The following is a 14,638-nucleotide window of genomic DNA, read 5'->3' as shown; positions in this document are numbered from 1 at the left end:
GTTGGAACATAGATCACTAAAGCACAGGAGCAGGCCCTTCAGCATACAACGTCTGTGCTGAACATGATGCCAAGTTAAATTAATCTCCTCTGCTTGCACCTGATCCATTTTCTCACTCCCTCCTTCCCTCCCCCACCTCTTTACTACTGATGACAACTGTTTCACATTTGTAGTATTTTTTTTAAACTGAGAATCTATCTGTCTCACATTGGTGGAATGATCAGATTGGCTATTTTCAAAACCAAGATTTGCATTTGTGTTCCAACATCTATCAAGAGGTGGGAAACAAAATACAGCCTGCAATCATCTGCCTTTTTAGTTAAGATTTGCAACGTGTTCGGCATGCACGACCTGCCACGCCTCCTTTGGTATCAATTCTGCTGTCAGATTTACAAATTGAACCTTTGAAGATTCATTCCCCGTTGAAATGTGCTGGAAATTCAAACATATCAATCAAACACCGGTGCCTGCAAAATAAAACTGAAGATTTTTTTTTTGGATCAACCTTTCGGATGAGACAATAATAAAGGCCACAGTTTAAGAATAAGGGGTAGGCCATTTAGAACTGAGATGAGGAAGAACTTTTTCAGTCAGAGAGTTGTGAATCTGTGGAATTCTCTGCCTCAGAAGGCAGTGGAGGCCAATTCTCTGAATGCATTCAAGAGAGAGCTAGATAGAGCTCTTAAGGATAGCGGAGTGAGGGGGTATGGGGAGAAGGCAGGAACGGGGTACTGATTGAGAATGATCAGCCATGATCATATTGAATGGCAGTGCTGGTTCGAAGGGCCGAATGGCCTCCTCCTGCACCTATTGTCTATTGTCTAAAGCTGGAGAAATCCCTGTCCGTGTGTTTAACCAACAAGTGAGAGTTAAATCAAAGGTATTTATTCACAAAGTGCTGGAGTAACTCAGCAGGTCAGGCAGCATCTCGGGAGAGAAGGAATGGGTGACGTTTCGGGTCGAGACCCGTCCTCAGACTGAAATAGGTTATTTAGCTTGGACTTTAGTTTGCTATAATAATGGAACACCTCTCAGTTTATTTCACTGGTTTGTTACGTATCCATGTTAGGTTTAAGGAGCTGCTCCCATGTTATTGTTTCTTTATTGTCTGAAGAAGGGTCTCGACCCGAAACGTCACCCATTCCTTCTCTCCCGAGATGCTGCCCGACCTGCTGAGTTATTCCAGCACTTTGTGAATAAACACCTTCGATTTGCACCAGCACCTGCAGTTATTTTCTTATACTAAAGTAAGAGTTAAAATGTCAGGTTGCCACGCAACAAACTGCCCACTTTGCAATTAATTGTGCACGGATTCCAAGTCTTGGTTCCTCTCCAACTTTTCCTTCCCAAACATACTGCAGGTACCCGACGCTGGTAGCTGCGGGCGTCCTGTGTGTGTGTGTGTGTGTGTGTGTGTGTGTGTGTGTGTGTGTGTGTGTGCACCGTCCCCAGAGCTCAGGGGAGACGGTACACCCTCTCTCACCCTCCAGGGATTACAGCCCGACAGTGTGGGGCTTGGCTTCGAGCTTCGTGAACAGATACACCGCGGGAATACATGCTGCGAACATCTACTCTTGTGAGCCAACGCTTTAAAACCCCGTGCGGTCCCATTCAAAGGTGTGAAAGCGACCCTGCAGACAGTCAGTCAGTCAGTCCAGCCCACCTTGGATGGAGGAGCGGTCCCCACACACACACACACACACACACACACACACACCAGGGACAGCTGGACACCTGTGGCTCTCGGCCGCACATCCACCACTCCCTGCCCGGGACACTGGTCACTCTCTCCCCGGGACACTGGTCACTCTCCGGGGCTCCTTCTCGTAACACCCTCCACTCCCTCTCCGGGACACCCTCTCTCTCTCTCTCTCTCTCTCTCTCTCTCTCTCTCTCTCTCTCTCTCTCTCTCTCTCTCTGTGTGTCTCTGGACTCTCTCTCTCTGGAGCACCTCTCTCTTTCTCTCTCTCCCTCTCCCTCTCTCTCCCCGGACCACAGGTCTCTCTCTCCAGATCATCTCTCTCTCTCTCTCTCTCTCTCTCCCTCCCCCTCTATCCCTCCCTCTCCCTCCCTCTCTCTCTCTGCGGGCACCTGTCGCCCTCTCCCCGGACCACCCCCCTCTCTCTCTCCAGATCACCCTTCCCTCTCTCTCCGTCTCTCTCCGGACCACCCGTCCTCTTTCCCTCTCCCCCTCTCTCCCCCCGGATCACCCTTCTCTCTCCCTCTCTCCCTCTCCCTCTCTCTCCCCCTCTCTCTCTCCCTGTCTCTCTCTGCGGGCACCTCTCTCCCTCTCCCCGGACCACCTCCCTCCCTCTCTTTCTCCAGATTACCCTCTCTCTCCCTCTCTCCCTCTCCCTCTCTCTCCCCCTCTCTCTCTCCCTGTCTCTCTCTGCGGGCACCTCTCTCCCTCTCCCCGGACCACCTCCCACTCTTTCTCCAGATCACCCTCTCTCCCCCTCCCTCTCTCTCCCTCTCTCTCCCCCTCTCCCTCTCCCTCACTCTCTGCGGGCACCACTCTCCCTCTCCCCGGACCACCTCCCTCCCTCTCTTTCTCCAGATCACCCTCTCTCTCCCCCTCCCTCTCTCTCCCCCTCTCCCTCTCTCCCTCTGCAGGCACCTGTCGCCCCTGCTGTCCCCAGAGCCACTGCAGCCGCTGGCAGCGACCGCGCCCCAGGACAGTAAATGCAACGTTCAAAGTTTCCCAGCCGAGGAGCCGGCACTGCCCGTGATGTGTGTGTTTCACCAACACACTCTGGACGTGACAACCTCCGAGGAGCCTCCCCTGAACCGCACAGGTCAGACCAACCCCTCCACGGTGTACATTCTTTTAAGAAAAGGATGTACCTCCTCGTCTTAAAAATGACCCCCCTACCTTTGGCACTGTCCGAGTAGGTAGGTAGGTACACACCCTCAATATAACGCGGCCAGAGCTGACTCGGGACGCGGGCTGGGTTCCTTCTCCAACAATCTAGGGGAGGGAGGGGGGGGGGGGGTTTCAAGGAGGAGGGGGGGGGGGGGGGGAAGAAAGAAATGAATGAATGAATGAATGAACAAATAAATAAATAAACAGACAGACTGGGAGAAGTGCCACTAGGGGCTGGGTGGAAAACTATCTAAATAGCTCGACGTTGCTGCCAGCCAGCCAGCTCAAGGCTGCTGGTGTGTTTCCTCGGGCTGGACAAAGAGGGGGGAGACCGACCGACCGACCTCACCGTGACTCGCAATCAAATGGTTCGCCTCTGCCAGCGGTTTGAAGGAATCCATGACAACGTGCCAGAAGGGAAAACAGGAGGGCAAGAATCCCGAAGAAAGGCTTCGGGTGGGTGGGTAGGTGGGGAGGGGTGCAAGAGGGTGTCTCGGTCGACGTGGGCTTTAGATTTTTTTCTTTTAATCCCAGCAAAAAGGGAGGGGAGACCCCCACGAACAACTGGAATTTCAGGGCAAGGAAGGAGGAAACCCCAAACGTGTTACAAAATAGGGCATGTGGTCAAGTGCTCCCCAAATCTGCCTTCGGTCAGTTTTTTTAATTAAATCTTACAAATTGTGCATGCTTTTACACCGGCTCTTTAAAATAAATCTTGCAAATTGTGCATGCTTTTACACCGGCTCTTTAAAATAAATCTTGCAAATTGTGCATGCTTTTACACCGGCTCTTTAAAACAGTGCAACCAACAAAAGCAAACACTGAGCATCTTGCTTCTCATCCATATCTGTTCAACCCCCTCCCCAGCGGGACCGGGTTTAATTATTTCAGCGACTTAACAGCGACTAAACCTGCACAGTTTAACAATCTTCGACAAACAAGAATAAGAGGTTTTTTGTTATTGTGCAGAGTTCACTGCGTAAAAAAATCGTCCTTCGAGGGGGTAACGCGAAGAAAGCATTGCACATGCACACATTGCAACAACTGATGAATTTTAATATTTTTGGAGGAACATGTCTTGGTCCGATTTGCATTCATCAGGTAAGGCAGGAGTTCGTTCCTGTTTTACGGCATTGCAAGTCTACAAAGGGCGTGCACAGCGAGCAATTTTGTTATTATTTTTAATGTAAGTATAGCTAGTTATTTCTGCACCAACCTGTGAGCCGCCTCGCCACATCCACCCATCCTCACCGTCAAATACCGCTCTGTGCAACCCAGATGCCGCTTACGTCATCGAGGTGTCAGTCAGGGCTGGGCGCGTCAAGGCGTCTCCTCTCCTCACCCCCCTCGGCAGCACAGAGTGGAGCAGCCCCATAGATGCCCACCTCCCTGGGCAGCAAAGCCCTGGAGATGCCCACCCCCCCCTGACCCACCCAACACACCCCCACAGATGCCCACCCCCCTGGGTAGCACAGAGTGGAGCAGCCCCATAGATGCCCACCTCCCTGGGCAGCAAAGCCCTGGAGATGCCCACCACCCCCCCTGACCCACCCAACACACCCCCACAGATGCCCGCCCCCCTGGGTAGCACAGAGTGGAGCAGCCCCATAGATGCCCACCCCCCTGGGCAGCACAGAGAGGAGCAGCCCCATAGATGCCCACCCCCCTGGGCAGCACAGAGTGGAGCAGCCCCATAGATGCCCACCTCCCTGGGCAGCACAGAGTGGAGCAGCCCCATAGATGCCCACCCCCCTGGGCAGCACAGAGAGGAGCAGCCCCATAGATGCCCACCCCCCTGGGCAGCACAGCCCTGGAGATGCCCACCCCCCAGGGCAGCACAGCCCTGGAGATGCCCATCCCCCTGACCCACCCAACACACCCCACAAATAGACACCACCCTGACCCCCCCCCTGTGCAGCACAGAGAGGACCAACCCCATAGATGCCCATCCCCCTGGGCAGCAGAGAGGGCCAGCCCCTGAGATCCCCACCCCCCCTGGGCAGCACAGAGAGGACCAGCCCTGGAGATGCCCACCCCCCTGACCCACCCAACACACCCCCATAGACAGACACCCCCCCCCCTGGGCAGCACAGAGAGGGCCACCCCCATAGATGCCCACCCCCCTGGCCCACCCAACACCCCCCCCCATAGATGCCCACCCCCCTGGCCCACCCAACACCCCCCCCCCCATAGATGCCCACCCCCCTGGGCAGCACAGAGAGGACCAGCCCTAGAGATGCCCCCCCCCCCTGACCCACCCAACACACCCCATAGATGCCCACCCCCCCTGGGCAGCACAGAGAGGGCCACCCCCATAGATGCCCACCCCCCTGGCCCACCCAACACCCCCCCCCATAGATGCCCACCCCCCTGGCCCACCCAACACCCCCCCCCCCATAGATGCCCACCACCCTGGGCAGCACAGAGAGGACCAGCCCTAGAGATGCCCACCCCCCTGGACAGCACAACACGCCCCCCATAGATGCCCACCCCCCTGGGCAGCACAGAGAGGGGCAGCCCCTGAGATCCCCACCCCCCACCCCCCCCGACCCACCCAACACACCCCCATAGATGTCCACCCCCCTGGGCAGCACAGAGAGGGCCAGCCCTAGAGATGCCCACCTCCCCCTGACCCACCCAACACACCCCACAGATAGACACCACCCTGACCCGGCCTGGGCAGCACAGAGAGGGCCAGCCCTGGAGATACACACCACCCCGACCTGCCCAACACTCCCCACAGAGAGAGCTCACTCAGCGCCCAACACGACGCATGTTGGCGACCACCCCGACCCATCCAACACGTCCCAGAGAGAAAGCCCATTCAACATCTCACACTCCACTCCACACACGGAGGGAACCCACTCCCCATCCAACGCTCCCCACAGAGAGAGCCCACTCAGCGTCCAACACTCCCCAATGATAGTGATCACCCCGACTCGTCCAACACATTCCCAGAGATAGTGACCACAGAGGGGAGCAGCCCTGGAGGTAGACACCACCTCCACAGAGAGAGAGCCCATTCCCATCCAACACATCCCCATAGATAGACCACCCCTCCCCTTCCTACACATTCCACAGAGAGAGCCCACTCCGTCTAACAATCCCCAATGATAGTGATCACCCGACCCATGCAACGCATCCCCATAGGTAGACACCGCCCCATCCAACACACCCTAGAGAGCCCACAGCATCTAACACCCCATGGAGAGTGACCACCCCGAGCCGTCCAACACATCCCAGAGATAGAGCCTCTGATAGAGAGCCCTGGAGATAGACACCACCTCCACAGAGAGAGAGCCCATTCCCATCCAACACATCCCCATAGATAGACCACCCCTTCCCATCCTACACATTCCACAGAGAGAGCCCACTCAATGTCTAACACCCTCCCCCTCTGGTGGAGAGAGAGCCCACTCCCAGCGCAACACATCACACAGAGAGGCCACTCAACCTCCGGCACATAGAACACACTCCCCATCCAACACAACCCGTAGATACAACCCTCTCAGACCTAACAGACCTCCACCCCCTCACAGAGGGAGCCTAGTTCCTATCCAACACATCCCATAGATACAATCCACGCAGATTCTCACATTCCCCATAGAGAGAACCAACTCCTTATCTAACACATCTCACAGATGGTCACCACCTCTCCTCGTCCAACACCAGCCTAGAGATAACTGCCACCAATTCCCATTAAACACATCCCATAGTGAGAACCCACTCAATGCCTGACAACCCTCCCCCCCAGAGAGCACCCACCCCACCTGTCCAACACATCCCACAGATGGTCACCACCCCTATAGATAAACACCACCCTTTGCCATTTAAAACATCCCCATGGATAGAAATCACCCCTTCCCATCCAACTGAACCACATAGACAGAAACCAGCCCCTCCACCACCAACACAGGGAGAAACCACCAAATCTTCCCCTACATAGAAAGACATACAGCCAACTCACAGAACTTGTGTGTGTATATCACGTCAAAACATAGGACTCCACAAGTCACACGTACACACAGACGCCTCCACCAGGCACTCATGTTATGTATGCATAGACACCGAATGTGCACAGATCACATCCCATATATCGAAACATGGAGGAACCCCTCCCACACACATTTATGCAGACATACTCCAAAACATGCTTTTGTACAGACAATGCCATCATACCGCTCATATATAGACACCCCCAGCACAAATCGTCATGCACTGACACATTCACACGGAGCCTCACATAGATAGAAACCTCCAACGTACATCCTCACCCTCACACTGATATCAACACCTGCTGCTCATACCCCACAGAGAGATCCCCCCAACACACATCCTTGTACTGTCAGAATACACCGATATAGATCCTCATGCAGATTCATCCCCAACATCACCTCATCTTAGGCAAACTATAGATACACTCCCCAAAGTACATGCAAAGATATCACCTTCTTATCATGAATAGAGGCCCCAACAATGCACATCCTTACAAACACACTGCCTCCACATACACGGAAGTAGACATTGTCTCCCAACTCCCCCCTACGCCAACACACACAGACTCTCGAAATTAACAGACATCCCATCACACAGCCCTAGATCAATTGACACACACCCAACATATATGTGCACATACACACACACAGCCTCAACCTCTCCACAGTACCTCATCATTCTCCCACTCAAACACAAACAGATCCTGTTTGTAAAGGGATGGCAGGTTATTTTACCCAGGGGCAGCCTCTCAGTCATCTGGGAGTTACTGTGTCTAATTTCCCCACAGTAAAAGAAGCTATTAAGTTCCTATTGTTCTGTCGTATACAACTCAGATTGGTGAGATTTATAATTCCAAAATTGTTTCATCTCTTCAAGTGGATGTTAACACATTACACTTCCCTTTGCCTTGCTAAAGCTGATACCTTGTTTCTCCCCCATCAGAGAGCATAGGTATAGGTGAGAGGGGAAATGATTAACAGAGATGCATGGGGCAGGTTTTTTACACAGAGCAGTGGGGGCCTGGAACACATTGTTATTGGTGGTGGCAGATACATTAGTGACTTTTAAGAGGTTTTTGGATCGGCATTTGGAAGCGCAGGGGATAGAGGGGTATGGATCATATATAGGCAGATGAGGTCAGTTTAACTTGGTATCATGTTCAGCACAAACATGGTGGGTCGAAGGGCCTGCAATGTTTGTGCCAAAGGGCCTGTCCCAGTGCTGCATTGTTCGATGTTGTATGTTTTATTCCAGTTTTTGTGCATCCTCACCTGCTTTTCCAGGTCACTGGGCTCCCGCACAAATCAGCCAACTTCCACTCCCCTTGCTAATCATCCCACGACACACTATTTCTTCCAGTACACATGGATACACCCCAATGAATATGTTATAATTGCACATCTATTTTTTGCCATAGTCAAAAGTGTTTTTCAGCTCAAAGACAGTGTTTCTGTAGGTCTTGAATGTTCAACAAATCTGACTTTTCATCTTTAATTTTAGTTAAAGACTAATTTTACTAAGATTAATTTTACTGTTTGTACACCCCATTGTCACCTTTCCCTCTGCCAACAATGAACCCATTCTACATTTCCTTGATCATCATCTGCTTTGGTCTGTCGGTTTAACACCTTAAATTCTCTTCGTACCCTTCCACATCTCCAGTTCCCCTCTCCCCTGACACTGTCTGATGAAGCGTCTCGACCTGAAACGCCACCCATTCCTTCTCTCCAGAGATTCAGCCTGTCCCGCTGAGTTACTCCAGCATTTTGTGTCTATCTTTCATCTTTAGTCTTCAGTTCGTCGCTCCTAATCTTCTCCTTGTCACTGCCAACATTCTTCACTCACTCGATCGCAAATGAAACTCTCAAATTGCCAGTGATAAATCTCTTTCTAAGAATTTCATTATCCCTTCTCTACTAATACTTCATCCTGTAAAGCATTCCTGTAATATCTCAATCCAATGTATTTAATGGAAAGCTAGATGTGAATGCAATGCATCCTGACACTGATATTAACTCCTACAGAAATCGGTGTCAACAGAGGCAGCAGATACTGGGATTGCAGGCAAAAGACAAAGTGATGGAGGAACTCAGCAGGCCAGGAAGCAACTGTGGAGGGAAACCACAGAAGAGAGAAGAAATTCTTCAAAGTAGGCATCCTACAGTGGAGCAGTAAAATGCAGACGCAAGATACAGTTAATCCTGACAATATTCTTTATTTTATAGAATATTGATGGAATAAAACTAATAGAAAAGATGTATTAGATAGCAAAGAGTAGTGGGAAGCCAGAGGAGTGGGTAACTTTCAAAGGACAACAGAAGATAGCAAAAAGGGCAATATGGGCTGAAAAGACGAGGTACGGATTGAAGCTGGCCAAGAATATAAAGAAGGACAGTAAAAGCCTCTTTAGGTATGTTAAGAGAAAAAGATTAGTAAAGACAAATGTGGGTCCCTTGAAGGCAGAAACAGGTGAAATTATTATGGGTAACAAGGAAATGGCGGAAGAGGTACTTCGGATCTGCCTTCACGAAGGGAGACACAAACAATTTCCCAGATGTACTAGTGGACAGAGGATCAAGGGAGGCAGAGGAAATGAAAGAAATTTGCATTAGGCGAGAAATAGTATTGGGTAGACTGAAGGGACTGAAGGCTGATAAATCCCCAGGGCCTGATGGTCTGCATCCAAGGGATCTCAAGGAGGTGGCCTAATTTGGTCTACTAATTTGAGGAAGGACATCCTTCCTATTGAGGCAGTGGAGCGTAGGTTCACGAAGTTAATCCCTGGGATGGAGGGACTGTCATATGAGGAAAGATTGGAAAGACTGGGCTTGTATTCACCGGAGTTTAGAAGGATGAGAGGGGATCTTATAGAGACGTATAAAATTATATAAGGACTAGACAAGCTAGATGCAGGAAAAAAATTCCCAATGTTGGGGGAGTCCAGAACCAGGGGACACAGTCTAAGAATAAAGGGGAAACCATTTAAAACTGAGGTGAGATGAAACTATTTCACCCAGAGAGTTGTGAATTTGTGGAATTCTCTGCCACAGAAGGCAGTGGAGCCAATTCACTGGATGAATTTAAAAGAGAGTTAGATAGTACTCTAGGGGCTAGTGGAATCAAGGGATATGGGGAGAAGGCAGGCACAGGTTACTGATTGTAGATGATCAGCCATGATCACCAGGAATGGCAGTGCTGGCTCGAAGGGCCAAATGGCCTCCTCCTGCACCTATTTTCAATGTATCTATGTTTCTATTGTTTCAAGGATGATCAATGCATTGTTATGTCATGGAATGTATTTCTCAACTCCATGCTGTTTGGTTTCCTCTAAGTCACCCCTCAGTGAGCTCATGACTGTTCAAATGCTCTTTGGTCACTTGAGTATTCCTAATTCCTTTCATAATGGATATCTTGTTCCCCTTCAAATTCATACAATACGATACAATACAACAGAACTGAACTTTATTTATCCCAGGAAGGAAATTAATCTGCCAAAAGCACAAAATATATGAAACATGAAATTAAAGAGACAAGTGGAAAGGATTGGGGATGTGCAAAGATTGGGGTGGGGGAGTGGGGGGTGAGAAGAGTCAGTCTACCCCATGACAGAAGGGTGAGGAGTTCTACAGTTTGATAGCCATAGGAAAGAAGGAACTCCTGTGGCGTTCTGTTCTGCATCTTGGTGGAACCAGTCTGTTGGTGAAGGTGCTCCTCAGGTTGACCAGTGTGTCATGGAGGGGGTGAGCTGTGTTGGCCAGGATGCTCCACAGTTTGAGGAGCATCCTCCCCTTCAGGACCATGAATCCATCTCCGCCCTCAGGATGGAGCCAGCCTTCCTGATGAGTTTGTTAATCCTATTGGTGTCCGCGGTCTTCGCCCTGCTGCCCCAGCACACAGTAGCAAAGAAGATGGCACTGGCTTCCACTGATTGGTAGAACATCTGCAGCATCTTACTGCAGACGTTGAAGGAGCAGAGCCTTCTCAAAAAGTGCAGCCGCCTCTGTCCCTTCTTTTACAAGGCCTCAGCGTTCCGAGACCAGTCCAGTTTACTGTCCAGGTACACTCCAAGGAATTTGTATTCCCTGATAAACTGCACATCCACGCCATTGATGGAGACAGGGACAGCGGTGTTCCTCTCCTCCTAAAGCCCACCATTAACTCCTCTCAATAGGTACAATAGGCGTCAGGGGTTATGGAGAGAAGGCAGGTGAATGGAGTTAGGAGGAAGAGCCATGATTGAATAGCGGAGTAGACTTGATGGGCCGAATTGTGCTCCTGTCTGTCACCTATGACCTTATGAACTTACTGTGTGGATTCTTGATTGAGAGAGGCTCTAAATAATTTCCATCTACAGTCTCTCTGAATCATTTGTCAGAATATAATAGTTACTTAATAGCCTTTTAACTTGAAGTTTGGCCAGTTAAATTTGACGGGGGTTGTACCACAGTCTCTCCTAATTGATAGAGACAAAGGATTTCCTGGAGTCAAAAAGGTCATACATACTGACTGTTGCAGTTCCTGCATTCTTCTAAGTGATGTGTCGAAGATCGTGTCCACTATGCCTTGAGAGGGATAGAATACTACTGCATTGAAGTTCTGGCAGCAATGCTTCCACTGACGATGTGTTAGAGCCGGGTTGATGGAGATAATGCAGATCAGCAGGTAGTTAGTCCAGCAATCTTCAGTACTCTCCTGGCATGTTTGATGTCGTTATCAATGCATTCTCTCACTCAGACCAGGTTATAGTCTAACTGGTGTCAATACTTGGACTAGGGGGATCTTACACTAATCCGTCTGATGAACTGGGATGTTCATTATGACAAGGCCATGCTCCAAGCATTTCATCAAGGGAAGGACTTGAGTTAGCTTTACCTCTTCTTTCCTTGTCAATGGCCCATTCCCAGAAGTTTATGTTCCTTCCCTGACTGGCTCAAATCTGTCTCCCTTTGAGATGCACATCAGGATTTGTTCAAGCACAGAAGCCTGGTTTTGCCTCCTGTGAGGTTTTTTGGACTCTGTCTGTACTGATGACCGTAGCATGTTAGAGTGAGCTGAAGGTACATAAAGCATTCACTAATTCTGCAGTGGGAGCAGCAGAGACACCAGACTACCTCATTCTTGAAGGCAAAGCCCACTCCATGAAGATGGTGTTCCTTTTTCCACACTACCCCTATGAAAGAAGGTGTAACCACCCCCATGTCTGAAGAAGGGTCTCGACCCGAAACATCACCCATTCCTTCTCTCTAGAGATGCTACCTGTCCCGCTGAGTTACTCCAGCTTTTTGTGTCTATCCCATGTTCTTCAACTTTGCCAAGTCCTGCCTGTCAGTGCAGATATGTGGATTGGTGTGCAGTCAGGCCAGGAGTGAGGAATGGGACAGCATCGGCAGCTGTGCTCGGATGTTGCAGAGTGCAGCATGCGATGGAGGGAGGGTGAAGGGAAAGGGGGGAGGGAGGGAGGTGCATGTGTGCATGGGAAAATGCCACGTTTGTCACCACAGGCTACATATGATTTTTGTTCTCCATTTATCATGTACAGATATTTCCTGACCTCTTCCTCTATTGTCTTGTCGATCATTTCAGTCTCATCCAAATTTTGAGTAAAATTAAGACTAATAGGATTTATTTCCCGGTTGATTCCCTGAGTCCGAGTCTACCCATCACTATTACCCATGATTTCTGGGCCAGGAAATTCAATTTTGCAGTGCCTATTTATTAAATGCGACAGGTCTGAATTATAGCAAACTGTCAATTGTGAATTGTCATCAGTTGCTTTAACATGTACAATACCAAAGGGTGCAGAGAACACGGTGGTAATGTCAGTCACTGTTCAATACACAATCATCTCTCTCCCCTCAATGCCCCTCGTGGGTTTGCTGAGCCCCCAAACATGCAGGCACTCTTTGATCACGATGCATAGCTCAACATTCATTCAACAGGTTGTCCACTGCCAGGGCTATGCTCCTATTCTTAAGAACAGTTTACCTCAAACTCCACACAATGACTATGAGCAATGGTAACAGTCAATGCTTACGCTGCACTTAATATGTACAGGCACGACATGATTTTATGGAATTAATTTGAGCTGTAACTGGGCACACAGGTTTTTCATCTTCAGTATGCACAAAGAGGAAGAGTATTAAAAATGTAATTCCCTCAGTCCATGGGTTTTTAATGCAGTACACAATTACAAATACAAATTCCATGCTACTGGGACCAGAGATACCTATCACTCCCCATTATCCTTTAATGCATGCTTTAATGCTGATAAGATTTGTAGATACTTATGTAAAATTGCAGCATTTTCCACAGATAGAGTGAAGCATGAATTTGGAAGCTGCAACACTGATTTTACTTTGCCCTATCGATTCTTAATATATATTCAAGCACAAGAGAATACATGATAGGATTAATGATGCATAATGTGGAAATAACCATATGTATTGGGAAAGGTTAAGAGATAATTCTTCTTATGCAATTAAAAAAATGTTTTACCTGCAAACTTATGATCTGTATCAGAGTCTGTTTATCATTTTACTCATGTTTGGTGGAAGAGCTAAAAACAATGTACATATGTTTTCATGGAGGAAGTAAAATTATACAAATGATTTATTATCTGTAACCATAGGGTTATAGATTACAGATTTTTCCCCCCATCTAACTGTCAATTAAACAAAAATTGCCTTTTTGTACTGGATTCTAAAAATTACAAATCTAGTGTAAAGCTCAGCCAGAATTTTTGCAGTTTTGCACATTTATCTGTCCACTAAGTTGGATATTCAACAGAATGAACTTCTTTTTAATTAATTATGAATTATCATAATGGATAGATGATCCCATTACACAGGCATTGATAGTTTCAATATTTTAGGTGGATTTACTGCTGCATCTCAGAACTATTTATCCCAAAGTCACTTACAGACCACATGTGACAGGGTTAGATCTTTTTGCCTCATTTGCCTCAGAATACAAAATGGTTTATCAGAGGTGGAGTAGATTATAGCTTATGTCAGCTCGTGATACATATTAATGGTCGTCGTAATGTCATTGCACTTACCTCCTCTCTGATATAATTACTCCACAGATCCCATGGCTGAGATGAATGAGGGTCAGGTTCGATTGGGGCTCTTAAATGTCATATAATCATAGGAATTTGCAGGAGAGGAGGCTATTCTGTCCATAATATCCTTGCCTATTTTGTGCTTCTCAATCACCTTGACAACAGAAACAGAGGTTTTCCATCCCATTCATTGCCTGTCATTTGGTGTATCCATAATATGGTGAAACTAAAATACCCGCAATTAGAAAACTTTCATGAGGCTTAAAATAAGAAGCATTGTTTTAAAGACCTTTTACAGCCGACCAATTCGGTGGGTGAATATTTCAAAATATACTAATTTGGAGCAGCACAGTCGCACTGTGGTAGAGTTGCTGCCTTACAGCACCATAGACACAGGTTGAATCCTGACAACAGGTGCTGTTTGTATGGAGTTTGTACGTTCTCCCTATGCCCACATGGGTTTTCTCAGGGTGCTCCGGTTTTCTCCCACCCTCAGCTTCTGGAAATTATAAACTGTCCCTGATGTGGAGGATCGACCTAGTGTATGGCTGGTCGGCGCTGACCTGGTGGGCTGAAGGGCCTGTTTCAGCACTGTATCACTAAAGTCTAACAGTAAAATAAAATTGAAATATCGAACAGAATTTGGAACCATAGCATAGAAGAATATAATTCAGCTTCTCGTGTCCATGCCAACCAAAGAACAACTGTTAAGACCAATC

At 48.6% G+C, this 14,638-nt stretch overlaps 1 protein-coding gene and 1 long non-coding RNA gene across 8 annotated transcripts in view; one reads left to right on the top strand and one right to left on the bottom strand.

The window, feature by feature from the left end:
* chl1b (cell adhesion molecule L1-like b) overlaps positions 1-4,192 on the bottom strand; it is a 639,417-nt gene extending 635,225 nt beyond the window's left edge. For 3 of the 7 annotated variants that reach the window (XM_078414480.1, XM_078414482.1, XM_078414481.1), the window contains exons 1-2: positions 4,080-4,192; positions 2,873-2,968 (exon numbers count right to left, since the gene is read on the bottom strand). The gene's annotated coding sequence lies outside the window, so the exon portion shown is untranslated. The remainder of the gene's footprint in view (positions 1-2,872; positions 2,969-4,079) is intronic. The other 4 variants (XM_078414476.1, XM_078414478.1, XM_078414477.1 and 1 more) reach the window with 3 other exon arrangements.
* LOC144601917 (uncharacterized) lies at positions 3,423-13,304 on the top strand. Its single transcript, XR_013548394.1, has 4 exons — positions 3,423-3,513; positions 3,833-3,964; positions 8,884-9,008; positions 11,393-13,304. It is a non-coding gene; the product is annotated as an uncharacterized LOC144601917 (long non-coding RNA).
* The last annotated feature ends 1,334 nt before the right edge of the window (positions 13,305-14,638 follow it).

This window comes from Rhinoraja longicauda, chromosome 17 (assembly GCF_053455715.1).
Source record: "Rhinoraja longicauda isolate Sanriku21f chromosome 17, sRhiLon1.1, whole genome shotgun sequence".
Classification (NCBI taxonomy): domain Eukaryota; kingdom Metazoa; phylum Chordata; class Chondrichthyes; order Rajiformes; family Arhynchobatidae; genus Rhinoraja; species Rhinoraja longicauda.
The sequence above is the reverse complement of the archived record's forward strand: the minus strand, read 5'-3'. Positions and strand labels throughout refer to the sequence as shown.